At 49.1% G+C, this 13,750-nt stretch overlaps 1 pseudogene across 1 annotated transcript; it reads right to left on the reverse strand.

Annotated features, from left to right (window-relative positions):
• Positions 1-9,940: 9,940 nt before the first annotated feature.
• Positions 9,941-10,550, reverse strand: LOC103276160 (annotated as a pseudogene). The gene has a single exon (XR_505354.2). The product of XR_505354.2 is annotated as a 60S ribosomal protein L17 pseudogene (transcript).
• Between the last annotated feature and the right edge of the window lie 3,200 nt (positions 10,551-13,750).

Here is a 13,750-nt window from a genome sequence, read left to right on the forward strand (position 1 = left end):
CAGGTGGTTAGTAACTGCTGGGAAAGAAGGGTTGGTTTGTCCTTGGAGCCGTCAGTGATTCTATTCTTGGCTCTTCACCGTGCAGGCCTCCACATCTTGGGGAGAGAGGATGGCTGTGATCTCAGTTCCTGTCATCTCAGCACACACATCCCACCCTGCCTCTTTGCTGATCTGTGCCCAACCTCCAGCCTGTCCTCATGGGCTTCTCTGAGACTCCCCAAGTGCATGCAGGACGGATGGGGAAGCTGGGCAGAGGCAGGAGAGGAACTCGAGGGGGCTACCACAGGGCCGTTGGGAGAGAGGACAGAGAAGGTGGCTGCTCTGATCCCGGCAGTTCCTGTTTCCTTTCCTATTTCTGTCTCTCTTGCTGATAAAACCTCTTTTTCTTTGCTTTTTTTTTTGAGTTGGCGTCTCACTCTGTCACTCAGACTGGAGTGCAGTGGCTGCTCCCGGCCACTGCAGCCTCAACCTGCTGGGATCCGGCGATCCTTCCGCCTCAGCCTTCCAAGTAGCTGGAACTACAGGCATGCGCGACCGCACCCGGCTAATTTTTGATTTATTGTAGAGATGAGGTCTCACCAAGTTGCCTAGGCGGGTCTTGAACCCGCGGGCTCAGGCAGTCCACTCACCTCAGACTCCCAAAGTGCGGGATTACATGCTGAGCCCGGCTCCAAACCTCTTTTTCTTAAAGTAACTTGGACTGAGGTCTTTGTTCTTACAAGGGGAATCCAAGAAGTAGGAGGAAAAAAACCTGAGATAGAAAAGGGCCAGGCTCGGTGGCTCAGCCTGTAATCCCAGCACTTTGGGAGGCTGGGACGAGTGGATTGCCTGAACCCGCGGGTTCGAGACCTGCCCGGGCAACTTGGCAAGACCTATTCTCTACAATAAATAAAAAACTAGCCGGACGTGGTAACGTGCGCCTGTAGTTCTGGCTACATGGAAGGCTGAGGCGGAAGGATCGCCGGAGCCCAGTAGGTCGAGCCTGCGGTGACCGGGAGCAGCCACTGCACTCCAGTCTGGGCGACAGAGTGAGACTCCAACTCAAAAAAACAAAAAGAAGAAAGAAAAGAAAGAAAGAGAAAGAAGGAACCCATCATCCACTGAAGACCTGGTGTGTGGTGGACAGTGCTGGGAGCCCCCCACATACAGATGGCCCTTGAGGTCTGACGGAGGGGGGGAAGAGGGGAGGGGGAGTGAGGATGGGTAGGAGGGCAATCTCACGAGAAAGGATAATGGAAAGCTGGATGACAAAACTCCCACAAAGCAGGTGGATGGCCAGGCAGTGTCGTGACAGCTCCTTGCCCTTACAGATGTTCCTTTTATCCAGCTCTTCTGTTTTTGTATTGGGGGCAGGAAATACAGTTTCTTTGTGTTTTGATCATTTTTTTTTAAAGCTTTATTGTGGTATAATAGATATACCAAAAATTTAAAGTATGCATTAAAAAATTGTTTTAAATTTTATTTTAAAGATGTGGGGTACATTTCAGGATTAGGTATACAAGTGATCATCATACAGGTAAAGTTTGAGCCTCCCATTGGTCCCCACTTTGTCTGGTTTGAGATCAGGTACGCTTATACCCTTATTGATGTTGTGTGCCCCTCCCACCCCAGCAGTATCCTGCTACTGCCAATCCCTTTCTCATAGTATTATGGTAAATGTTCAGGGTCTGCCTATGAGTGAGAACATGTAGTACTCAGGTCTTTGTTTTTGTGATAGATCACTGAAATGATAGACTAGGTGATAGTATGATAGACTCTAAATCCATCCAAGTTGTTGTGAAGGCCATATGTTTGTCCTTCATTATGGCTGCATAATATTCCATTGTGTACATGTACCAGTTTTTTTTTATCCAGTCCAATTTCAATGGGCAGCATGGCTGGTTCCATGTTTCTGCTATTGTGAATAGTACTGCACTAAACATGTGTATGCAGGTATCTTTTTTTTTTTTTTGAGTTGGAGTCTCACTCTGTTGTCCAGCCTGGAGTGCAGTGGCCGCTCCCGGCCACCGCAGCCTCGACCTGCTGGGCTCCAGCGATCCTTCCGCCTCAGCCTTCCGAGTAGCCGGAATTACAGGCGTGCGCTACCACGCCTGGCTAATTTTTTTTTATTTATTGTAGAGATGAGGTCTTGCCTGCCCAGGTGGGTCTCGAACCCACAGGCTCAGGCATTCCACTCACCTCAGCCTCCCAAAGTTGCGGGATTACAGGCTGAGCCACCGAGCCCCGCTAGGTATCTTTTTTGTATAATGATTTGAGTTCCTCTGAGTATAATCCCAGGGGGAATTGCTGGGTCATATGGAAGGTCAATTTCTAGTTCTTTTAGAACTTGCCATACTGTTTTCCAAAGAGGCTGCACTAGTTTGCATTCCCACCAGCAGTGTAGAAGTGTTCCTTTTCCTCCCCATCCTCACCAGCATCTGTTGTTTGTTTTATTAATGATGGCCATTCTTACTGGGGTTAGGTGGTATCTCAGTGTGGTTTTGATTTGCATTTCTCTGGTGATTAGTGAGGCTGAGATCTTTTTCATGTGTCTGTTGGTTGCCCGTATGTCTTTTTGAGAAGTGTCTATTCTTGTCTTTTGCCCACTTTTTAATGGAGCTGTTTGTTTTTTTCCTTTTGGCACATCTGAGTTCCTTATAGATCCTGGATGTTAGGACTTTGTCAGATATACAGTTGGCAAATATTTTTTCCCATTCTGTGGACTGTCTCCCCTCTCTCTTGAGGGTTTCTTTTGCTTTGCAGAAGCTTGTCAGTTTGATGAAGTCCCACTTGTCTATCTTATCTCTTATGGCATGGGCATTTGGGAATGATCAGGAATTAGTTGCCAGTTCCAATTTCCATAAGGGTGTATCTTGCATTTTCTAAGGTTCTCATAGTTTGAGGTTTTACGTTTAGGTCTTTTATCCATTTAGAGTTGATTTCTGTGTATGGGGATAGGTAGGGGTCTTGTTTTAATCTTCTGCATGTGGTCAGCCAGTTTTCCCAGCACCATTTACTGAATAGTTTCTCTTTTCCCCAGTGGTTGTTGGTGGAGGCTTCATCAAAGATGAGTTGGTTGAGAAATTGAGGTTTTGCTTCTGGAATCCCTATCCTGTTCCACTGGAAGTGTGATACCTCCCACTTTGTTTCTTTTGCTAGGGATTGTTTTGGCTATTCGTTGTTTGTTTCCATATGAATTTCTATATTGTCAGTGTGCATTTTAATTAGTTTAGATGTATGCATATACCTATGATAATATCATCATACTAAACCCACCCATCGCCTCCAAAAGTTTCCTTGTGTTCTTTTGCATGTTGTTTGTTTTGTTTTGTTTTGTTTCTGAGTTGGAATCTTACTCTGCTGTCTGGGCTGCAGTGCAGTGGCATGATCATGGCTCATAGCCGCCTTGACTTCCTGGGCTCAGGCAATCCTTCTGCCTCAGCCTTCCGAGTACAGGAGACCACAGGCTTTATGCTACCATTCTAGGCTTATTTTTTATTTTTTGTAGAGATAAGTTCTCGCTATGTTGCCTAGGCCGGTCTTGAATTCCCAGGCTCAAGCAGTCCTCATGCCTCAGCCTCCCAAAGTGCTGGGATTACAGGCATGAGCCAGTGTTTTTGTTTTTGTTGTTGTTTTAGTGGCAAGAACACTTAACATGAGATCTATCCTTTTAACATTTATTTTATTATTTTTTAATTTTTTGAATTGGAATCTCACTCTGTCATCCAGGCTGGAGTGCAGTGGCATACTCATGGCCACTGCAGCCAGGACCTGCTGGGCTCAGGTGATCCTTTCACTTCAGTCTTCCAAGTAGCTGGAACAACAGGCATGTGCCACCATGCCTGGCTAATGTTTTAAAATGTTTTTTTTTTTATTGTGGAGACAAGGTTTCACCAAGTTGCTTAGGCTGGTCTTGAACCTCTGGGCTCAGGCAATCCTTTCAGCTCAGATTCACCACGTGCTGGGATTACAGGTGTGAACCATTGTACCTGGCTTCTTAACATATTTTTATTTATTTATTTATTTTTTTGAGTTGGAGTCTCACTCTGTCACCCAGACTGGAGTGCAGTGGCACACCCCCGGCCACCGCAGCCTTGACCTGCTGGGCTCCGGCAATCCTTCCGCCTCAGCCTTCCAAGTAGCTGGAACTACAGGTGCGTGCTACTACAGGTGATTGATTGTAGAGATGAGGTCTTGCCAAGTTGCCCAGGCGGATCTCGAACCCATGGGCTCAGGCAGTCCACTCACCTCAGCCTCCCAAAGGCACGGAATTACAGGCTGAGCCACTGAGCCTGGCTAACTTACATATTTTAAAGGACACAATTATGTATTGTCACCCATAGGTAGTATGTTGTACAGCAGATCTCTAGAATTTGTTCATCTTGCATAACAGAAACTCTAAACCCATTAAACAACATTTCTCCATTTCCCTTTCCCCCAGCCCCCGGCAAACATCATTCTAGTCTCTGTTTCTATGAGCTTAACTATTTAGATACACAATTTGCGTGGAATCATAGCAGTATTTGTCCTTCTGTGTCTGACTTATTTCACTCAGGATAAGATCCTCTAGGTCCATCAAGTGGCCTCAATTGGCAGGATCTCCTTTTTTTTGGAGGCTGAAATAATATTCCATTGTATGTGGGTGCCACATTTTCTTTATTCATTCATCTGTTGACAGACACTTGAGCTATTTCAGTGTCTTGGCTTTATGAATAAGAAAAAATACAGTTTCTCAACCCAAAGCAAACAAAGAAACATTGTGCAAAATCTAGCTCTGTTGACAGAAAGGCATGCTGGGCGGGTAAACAATGACTGACATAGTACACATAACACACTTCTGAGAGAATCATGATGCCTTGGGCACACCTCTTCCATCAGGCCTGGGCTCACTGGGGGCATCTGTCAGTGCTCTGCAGTGGTCTGCCCCATAGATCCCAGCTGGGTCCGGTTCATGGAGGGAGGCATGAGGACCCAGGCGCACCAGTGGGAGCTTATAACCTGTTCCCACTTCTGTCTGTTCTGCCAGGACTGTGTCTGCAAGGACAGGTATAAGATGCCCTTATGTTCATCTGGCTGTTTCCGCACATTTCAAAACCCTTTGACAGCTACCAGCTCAGCCGATTCTGACTCCATGTTCCCAGTCCTACAAGTCTGGGGTCAAAAACGGTCACACGACCACTCCTAGTTAACACAGTACTGGAAGTCCTTGCCAGAGCAGTCAAACAAAAGAAAGAAATAAAAAAATCCAAGAAACGAGGAAGTAGCATCATCTCTCTTCGCAGACAATATGATTCTGTATCTAGAAAACCTTCAAAATTCACCAAAAGACTCCTAGACCTGATAAGTGACTTCAGTAAAGTCTTAGTTTTCAAAATCAACATTCAAAAACAAGTCACAGCTGGGCTCGGTGGCTCAGCCTGTAATCCCAGCACTTTGGGAGGCTGCGGTGAGTGACTTGCCTGAGCCCGTGGGTTCGAGACCTGCCCAGGCAACTTGGCGAGACCTCATCTCTACAATAAATCAAAAAAATTAGCTGGACGTGGTAGCGCGCGCCTGTAGTTCCAGCTCCTTGGAAGGCTGAGGCGGAAGGATTGACGGAGCCCAGCAGGTCGAGGCTGCAGTGGCCGGGAGTGTGCCACTGCACTCCAGTCTGGGTGACAGAGTGAGACTCCAACTCAAAAAAACCAACAACAACAAAAAACCAAAAAATACAAAAACAAGTCACAAGAACAGGAACTAGCCATCTTTCTCCAGCTTTACACTTGCCTCAGCCCCTGAGCAAAGCCTCTGGGCTTCCGCTTCGGTCTTGTCCCAGGAGGAGGCTACTTGAGTTTGGGAACCACCCCCGACCTACCCATCTCCAACTGTCTGAGGTGACTTCTGCAGCAGCTGCCTCCATGCCCTCAAAGCTCAAGAAGGTGCCACATTATGGGAAGATTGTCATCCATGAAGATGCAATCCCCCCCACCAGAGTTGCTAGACAGCTGTGGTGCATGATGCTCTCCTTGGAGAGGAGATGTCTGTTTCTGCCCTGAGCCACATGTGTTTCAGCTCTGTGTGGCCTTGTGCTCCTTGGTTCTCGCCAAGATTCTTGGACTCGCAGCCTTCCCTGTAGTGTCCTTAGACTCAAGCCTTCAAGGGCCAGGTTAGAGGCTGACTTGAGTGACCAACACCAAGTGGTCCTCCAACCTGTCCCTCCTCCTGGCTCACCCCAGAAATGTGCTCATCACTCTTGGACCAAGACCACCTACGTTTTCTCTTAGGATGAGTTATTTCTCAAAAGATGCTTTAGTTCCTCATCCCATTGTATTCCCAGTCCACAAGGTATGTCTGAATCTCAGAGCAAATACCTCACTGTGCACAGGTGCTGTCATCCTCGTGTTACGGGTGGGGAGACTCAGGTCTTGTTTGTTGAATGACTTGCCTCAGGTCACACAGTCTTCAGATTCCTGATACCTAGTCAGTCCCGTGCTCACAGCACGATATTATGTTACACATCACCTCACTCTGTCCAGGTCCCCACAGGCTCCCAAGTGAGGACTGTAGTGTTCCCAGCTGGCATCAGAGTAGCTGTGAACAGGGCCCAATCCTAGGGAATTCTGACTCGCTAAATCCAAGTGGGCCCTGGTGTAGGTGATTCTTGCTATTTGTGGTAGTTATGTTTTGTAAAATCTCTGTGAACACTGAGTTAGCAAACACTGCACCTTTGCTCCTAGGGGAAATAACAAGGTTGGATTCTTGCCGGCCTCTGGCCACAACCAGTATTTTGCCTTGTTTTATGTATTTCTGTTAAAGACACCATCTTTACTGTATAGATGATTTGTTGACATTGAAGTCATGGCCAACAGCGCTGTAACTCATACCTGAATGAAGCTTATCTGACTCTCATGTTATCACTGTAAGGCCTCGTCACAGCCTCCTTGTGCTAGGCTTCAGCACTACTCTTGGGGCCGTTTTAAACAGCAAAATCACCAACACAAAGCACAAAAATGTGAAAAATGTGATGCCAAATATACTGCACAGACAAAACTAGTTCACAGCATGAGAGCTGGAGAAGTTTGAGCATGCCTTGGTCCATCCCAGCTGGGACATGTGCATTGAGTGTCTCTAATTCTCCACTCTGGGCATGCCTGTGAATGACCCCTAAAGTTCAGCAAACACTGCTTTGGGGGGTTACAGATACATGTTTGTAAGTAGTGAATTTGTAAATATGGAATCCAAGAAGAGCAGGATGGACTATACTCTGAGAGCTCTGTGGGTATAGCTGTCTGCAGCAGCTGGCTGCGGGAGCTAGCAGGGCATGAGGAAGGTGTGGGGGAGCCATGGGACATGGGTCAGGGGCTGCTGTGGCAGGTCAGGAGGGCAGGTGAGCTGGTGCCCAGCCACATGGGTTCCAGACTGTGACTTCTATCCTCCCCTCAGCACCCAAATCACCACTAATCTTGGATGCCCACCCGCAGCAGACTGGTGATTCAGGATTGCGAATTTGTCTTTTCCATAGAAACTATGTTATGAGCGATGGGTTGGTCTTCAGCTTGGGTCACAGAGGTGCATGTCACACCTGGTTGGACCAAAGGGAGCAGCAAGGCATTGTGGGGCCCACAGGCCCAACTGCACCCCAGCAAGTCCCCTTGAGGTTTGGGGCTCAGGCTGAGAGAATGGGGCTCCCTTTGCTCCTCCTGGGGTTCTGAGGCTGAGAGGAGTCCTCTAGGAGTCTTAGGAAGGAAGTGAGGACAGGAGTGCTGGGCAGGCGGTGGAAGTGTTCTGTCTGCTGCAAGGTTGGGTGATAGCCAAAGTCAGTGTTTTCTTTTTTTTCTTTTCTGAATTGGAGTCCCTCTCCATCGCCCAGGCTGGAGTGCAGGGACACACTCATGGCCACCCAGTGTCGACCTGCTGGGTTCTGCCCATCCTTCCGCCTCAGTTTTCCAAGTAGCAGGAACTACAGGCACGTGCTACCACACCCGGCTAATTTTTATTTATTTATTTGTTTATTTATTTATTTATGTATTTACTGTAGAGATGAGGTTGCCCATTCTGTTTTCGAACCCGAGGGCTCGGCACTCCCTTCACCTCGGCCTCTCAAAGTGCTGGGATTACAGGCTTGAGCCACTGCGCCTGGCCCAAAGTCAGTGTTTTCAATGGGGAAGGGGAGCAGGTACCTGGAAGTGGACAGGGCTGGTGGGGTGGATAGGAGTCATGAGAAGGGGCCAGAAAAGGGACGTTTCTGCAGGCAGAGCCTCCCTCCCCTGACTGCCCCCTCTGCCATGGACATCTTATAAGGTCATGGGCACAGGTGGAGGAGCCTCCAGCCTTGGGGCTGCTCTGTAGAAGTTTCATGGGTTGCAAAGCCCAGCTCATGTTAGACCTGAAGGTTAGGTCAGACTCTGTACAGCCTTGTTAGCTCATACCTTTGGAGCCGGACACTAGAAACACCCCACCCCTGCCTCAGATATTCTTTGTTTACCCCATCCCCTCAGGTCCAGCTGCAGCCAGGAGTGGACGGAAGGAGCAGCAGACACAGCCTTTGGGATGGGTCCCAGGAGATACTCACGACCCATCAGTATATTACCTTGCTTTGTGTGTTTCTATTTGTTTATTTGCTTGTTTTGTTTTTGAGTCAGGGTCTCACTCTGTTGCCCAGGCTGGAATGCAGTGACACAATCATGGCTCACTGCAATCTCAACCTCCTCGGTTCAGGCAATCCTTTTACCTCAGCCTCCCGAGTAGCTGGGACTACAGATGCGTGCCACGATTCCTGGCTCATTTTTAAATTTTTTGTAGAGATGAGGCCTCGCTCTGTTGCCCAGGTTGGTCTCAAACTCCTGGGCTCAAGCAATTCTCCCGCCTCAGCCTCCTAAAGTGCTAGGATTATAGGTATGAGCCATCATGCCTGGCCTCGTGTGTGTCTGTTTAAAGACAACTTCTTAGCCGAGCTTAGTGGCTCAGTCTGTAATCCCAGCACTATGGGAGGCTGAGGTGAGTGGATTACCTGAGCCTGCGGGTTCGAGACCCACCCAGGCAACTTGGCGAGACCTCAGCTCTACAATAAATCAACAGTTAGCCAGGCGTGGTAGCCCGTGCCTGTAGTTTGGCTACTTGGAAGGCTGAGGTGGAAGGATCGCCAGAGCCCAGTAGGTCAAGGCTGCAGTGGCCGGGAGCGTGCCACTGCACTCCAGTCTGGGCAACAGAGTGAGACTCCAACTCAATAAAGAAATAAAGAAAGACACCTTCTTTACTATCTATTGTTGATTCATTAGCATTGAATACGTAACCATCTGCACCATAACTCATGTCTGAATGGAGCTTATCAAACCTGCTGATGTTCTCTGTAAGGCACATCGCAGCTTTGGCCTTGAGCCAAACATCTCCTACTGGGCCGTGGATTGACCTGGCCCTTCATTCTCCACCTGACCCAGCCTATTCTGGAAGGAGGCAAACAGAGTTCACAGGGAACCGTCTTCCTCCAGGAAGCTCAGTGGAGAACGTGGGTTCTGGCCAGGCAGCGATGGGGAGCGGCAGTGGCAGCAGGGCCTCCGGGTGGGCTGGTGGCCAATGCTGGCTCCACAGAGGATAAGGGCTTTCCCAGTGCCAAGGGGAAGGAGGTGTGAGGGACAGAGACAGCCTCAGAGCTGAGCTCGGGAAGGGAGATTCTGAGCCATGTTTGAACACCAGCCCTGAGTCAGCGCCTCCGGGGCATCTATGGTCCATCCTCTGTGAGAAGGTTGGATTCTGGCCCACCTTTCTAGTTCCCTGGACCTCCAGCTACGTGTGTGGGAGGCAAGGGAGGCTCCTCTGGGAAGCTGTTGTCACCGGGCAGCTCTGGGGAGGGTGAGGGGGTGAGGGTCTCTTTCAGAACCTTCAGGGTACTGACACCAAAACGCATCTCTCCAAAATTCATCCCTGTCTCTTTTATTTTTAATTTTAATTTTAATTTATTTATTTACTTTTCACTTCCTATCTGCATTTATTTCATGCCGAATTTATTCCCATGCCATAAGTTTTTGTTTCTTCAGTTTCTCCTGGGATATCCTTTTCTTCTGTGCAACCTCCTCCTCTGGCTTAGGAACAATCTGCTCCTTTTCAGTGAGGATCATCTCAGTGTGGCAGAGGGAGCTCATGTAAGGGTTGATCTGACCATGAGCCCGGTACGTCCGGCGGCACATCTTAGGGGCTTTGTTCACCTGGATATGCTCAATGACCAGAGAATCAACATCTAAGCCCTTAAACTCAGCATTACTCTCTGCATTTTTAAGCATGTGCAGCAAAAATTCAGCACTCTTTTTGGGCCACCGACCCTGTGTCCAGCCCCACTGTTTGGCCTGGGCACACCTTCCAACTCCACCATTGTACTGGCGGAATGGCACACACTGTTTCTGTAAGGTAACATCTTTCAGGTACTTGGTGCCTTTTCGTATGTGCATGCCCTTGATGGCCTGCGCAGTTTCTCGGGTGTTCTTGAAGTGAACGCGCAGTTTGGAGCCTCGGGATTTGCACAACTTCGTGGGGTTCTCTGGGTCTAGCGAGTAGGGGACCATCCTGGCGAGTCACCTCAGGCCACTTAGGGGAAGAGCATCCCTGTCTCTTTTAAAGGGTTTGATCTTTACAAGCTCCCAATAGTTTATTCAGTAAAGCTATTAAGCAAAAAGTAAATCCTCATTATAATAGCTTTCTTTCTTCTTTCCCTCCCTCAAGGACAAGAATCATTTGGCTAAAGGGCCCCATTTCCTGTGGTGGAGGCAGGGCCAGCCCCACACCTGCCTCTGTCAAGTGGCTTCTGCGATTTTACTGGGCTGTTGTGTTCCGCTGCATTGGAAGGAAATGCTTCTGTGGCCCACGTCCTCCATTGAGCTTCCTGGAGGAGGAAGTTTCCCTGTGAACTCTGTTTGCCTCCTTCCAGACTAGGTGTGAGCTTTGAAAACTTTCAGCCCATCCTAGACCTACAGGAGTCTTCTGTTCAAACCAACCTCGCAGCCCTCATGGGGTGAGTGGGTGGAGGGGGCTAGAGGGAGGAGCCCATGCTTGTCTGCAGAGGCTGGAAGCCCAGTGGCCATGTCTCTGCAGAAATCTAGCCTTGAGCTTCTGCTTGTTGTTTGTAGGAGAAGACAGCGCCCAGGGCCAGCTCGAGGTTGTAAGTGCCCATGGGAGCCACATGGGAAGGGGGGGACAGACGGGACCCTGATGCTTCCCTGGTCTCAGATTCAGGGGCTTGGAGATTCCAGATGCATCACATACACCGGGAAGTCCCACTTTTTGAAGGAAAGATTCCAAAGATATCGCTTCAGTCCAGCTCCCACTCACCAGCTTTGGGACCCTGGGACCCCAGGGAAGTCAGCTTCCTCACCTGTGTAAATAGAGGTGACACGCTGGACTTCCTTCCCCGTGGAATTACTGTGAGACTGTCAGTGTGGTTTGAAGACTCAAGTGCCATTCACATGCAAGATGCTGCTGTGGCTGTGATCACTGTCCCCAAGTGAGGGCGAGGGCCAGGGTTGTCCTGGGATGTTTAGGGCAGCTCCTGGCCTGTGTTCCTGAGCCAAGCTTCAGAGGAATGGGGAGTCACCAGCTCAGTTATGGGCAGAGTTCGCTTGGAGGTCACAGCCTGTCTTTGTCTATCTAGTGTTGCTGTAACAGAATATGTGAGGCTGTAATTCATAAAGAAAGGAGATTTATCTGGCTCATAATTCTGGTGTCTGGAAGGGTCAAGATCAGACAGCTGCACTGATGAAGGCCTTGGCTGCTTCAACTCATGGGGAGAGAGAAAGAGAAGTGAGTGTGTGCAGAGAGATCACGTGGCAAGAGAGGAGCCAAGAGAGGGAAACCCAGGAAGAAAGATTTTTTTTTTTTGAGTCAGGGCACCCTGTGGCCCAGGCTGGAGTGCAGTGGCACAATCACAGCTCACCGCAGCCTTGACCTCCTGGGCTCAGGCAATCCTTCTGCCTTCGCTTCCCAAGTAGCTGGGGACTGTAGGCATGCGCCTCCGCACCTACCTCATTTTAAAATTTTTTGTAGAGATGAGGTCTCACTATGTTGTCCTGGCTAGTCTTGAACTCCTGGGCTCAAGCAGTCCTTCCGCTTCAGCTTCCCAAAGTGCCTGGCCCCAGTTTCTTTTTTAACAACCTACTCTTTGAAACTAAAGTGAGAACTCACTCATTCTACTCACAAAAGACCAGCCCCCTTGACTCAAACATCTCCCACTGGGCCCTAGCTCCCAACACTGCCACATTGGGGATCCATTTCATCATGAGTTTTGAGGAGGACAAACCACGTCCTAACCACAGCACAGTCAACCCCACCATCCTTGGTGCTGTGTGAGCTTCTAGGGTTTTGGCAGGAATGGAAATGGGTGGCTCTGGGCACCCCGAGGTGGCTCCGGGGGTTTGGGGATCAGCTGGGCTTTTCTGTTGGCCATAACATTGGGCCTTTCAGGGTCAGCCCCCAGGACACGACTCTGTTTATTTCCGCTCTTCTACTGACTGAGCAAATCTGTCTTCCCTAGTCCAGGGCAGGTGCAAGACCCAGGCTCCTTCTTAGGGGAAGCAGAACAAGGTGGCCTGCTGGGAACAGGAGACCGGGAAGAGGGAAACCTTCCAGAAAGGAGCTCACATAAATGGGCTGAAAAATGCCCCCAGGAGATGGGAAAGAAGCCTGTGGCAGATTAGGAGCTAGATATGGCAGTTAGGGTGACTTATCAAAGGAATGCAAAAGAACAGGTTTGCAGGTCCCAGGAGGGCGCTGTGGACGTGCATTTCCTTCGTAGGCTGCGCTTCTCCTGCCCTCACCTGTCACCCTCACCAAGATCCTGAGGGCTGAAGAGTGCGAGCCACAGTCTGTGCGTGCACCCAGGCTGCTCTCCCTGTCAGGTGTCCCAGAAATAGCTTCATGTTATTCAAGTCATAGGCACCTGCAGAAAAAAAAAGCAAATCAATATACAAGGAAAAGGGCCAGGTGCAGTGGCTTACGTCTGTCCCAGCACTTTGGGAGGCTGAGGCAGAAGGATTGCTTGAGTCCAGGAGTTTGAGACCACTCTGGGCAACATAATAAAACCTTGTCGCTACCCGCCCCCCAAAAAATCAATAAATTAGGTGGGTGTGGTGATGCATGCCTGTAGTCCCAACTACCCAGGATGCTAAGGTGGAAGAATCATCTGAACCCAGGAGGTCGAGGCTGCTGTAAGCTGTGATTGTTGTGATTGGGCCACTGCACTCCAACCTAGGTGACAGAGTGAGACCCTGACTCAAAAACAAAGGAAGGAAGGAAGGAAGGAAGGAAGGAAGGAAGGAAGGAAGGAAGGAAAGAAAGAAAGAGAGAAAGCAAAGGAAAGTTTTCCTGCCTCCTTACCAATGCCTCTGGCACTTTCTGAAGCCAGACCCAGCAAAATAATTCCTAACTTGGGAAAGCTAAGGATGTGCATTTATGTAGCATTCTCGCCATGGGCATGTGTGATGGCATGCATTTCCACATGACAGTCCCCAAATTGATAACTCCAGCATATAAAATAACAAACCCAGGTTTTGACTTTACACACGTGTGAGCATTGGTGACCGAGATAACCCAAAGTAACGGGTAATCTCCAGTCAGTTCTCTTAACATGGGTTGCATGCTTTAGTTTCATACATTTTTGTTTGCTGCAGAGTTGCTTTTCTAGAGATGCCTGGTTCTGGCTGAAATGGGGTCAAGTTTGGATTAAACGAGCCCAGACTCATCAGTGGCGCTGGGTGGGTGGCTGAACCCAGAGGTGTTTTTTTGGGGCGAGGAGGTGGGGAGGGTTGGT

This window comes from Carlito syrichta, unplaced genomic scaffold, assembly GCF_000164805.1.
Source record: "Carlito syrichta isolate Samal-C Ts95f unplaced genomic scaffold, Tarsius_syrichta-2.0.1 Scaffold315946, whole genome shotgun sequence".
Lineage (NCBI taxonomy): Eukaryota > Metazoa > Chordata > Mammalia > Primates > Tarsiidae > Carlito > Carlito syrichta.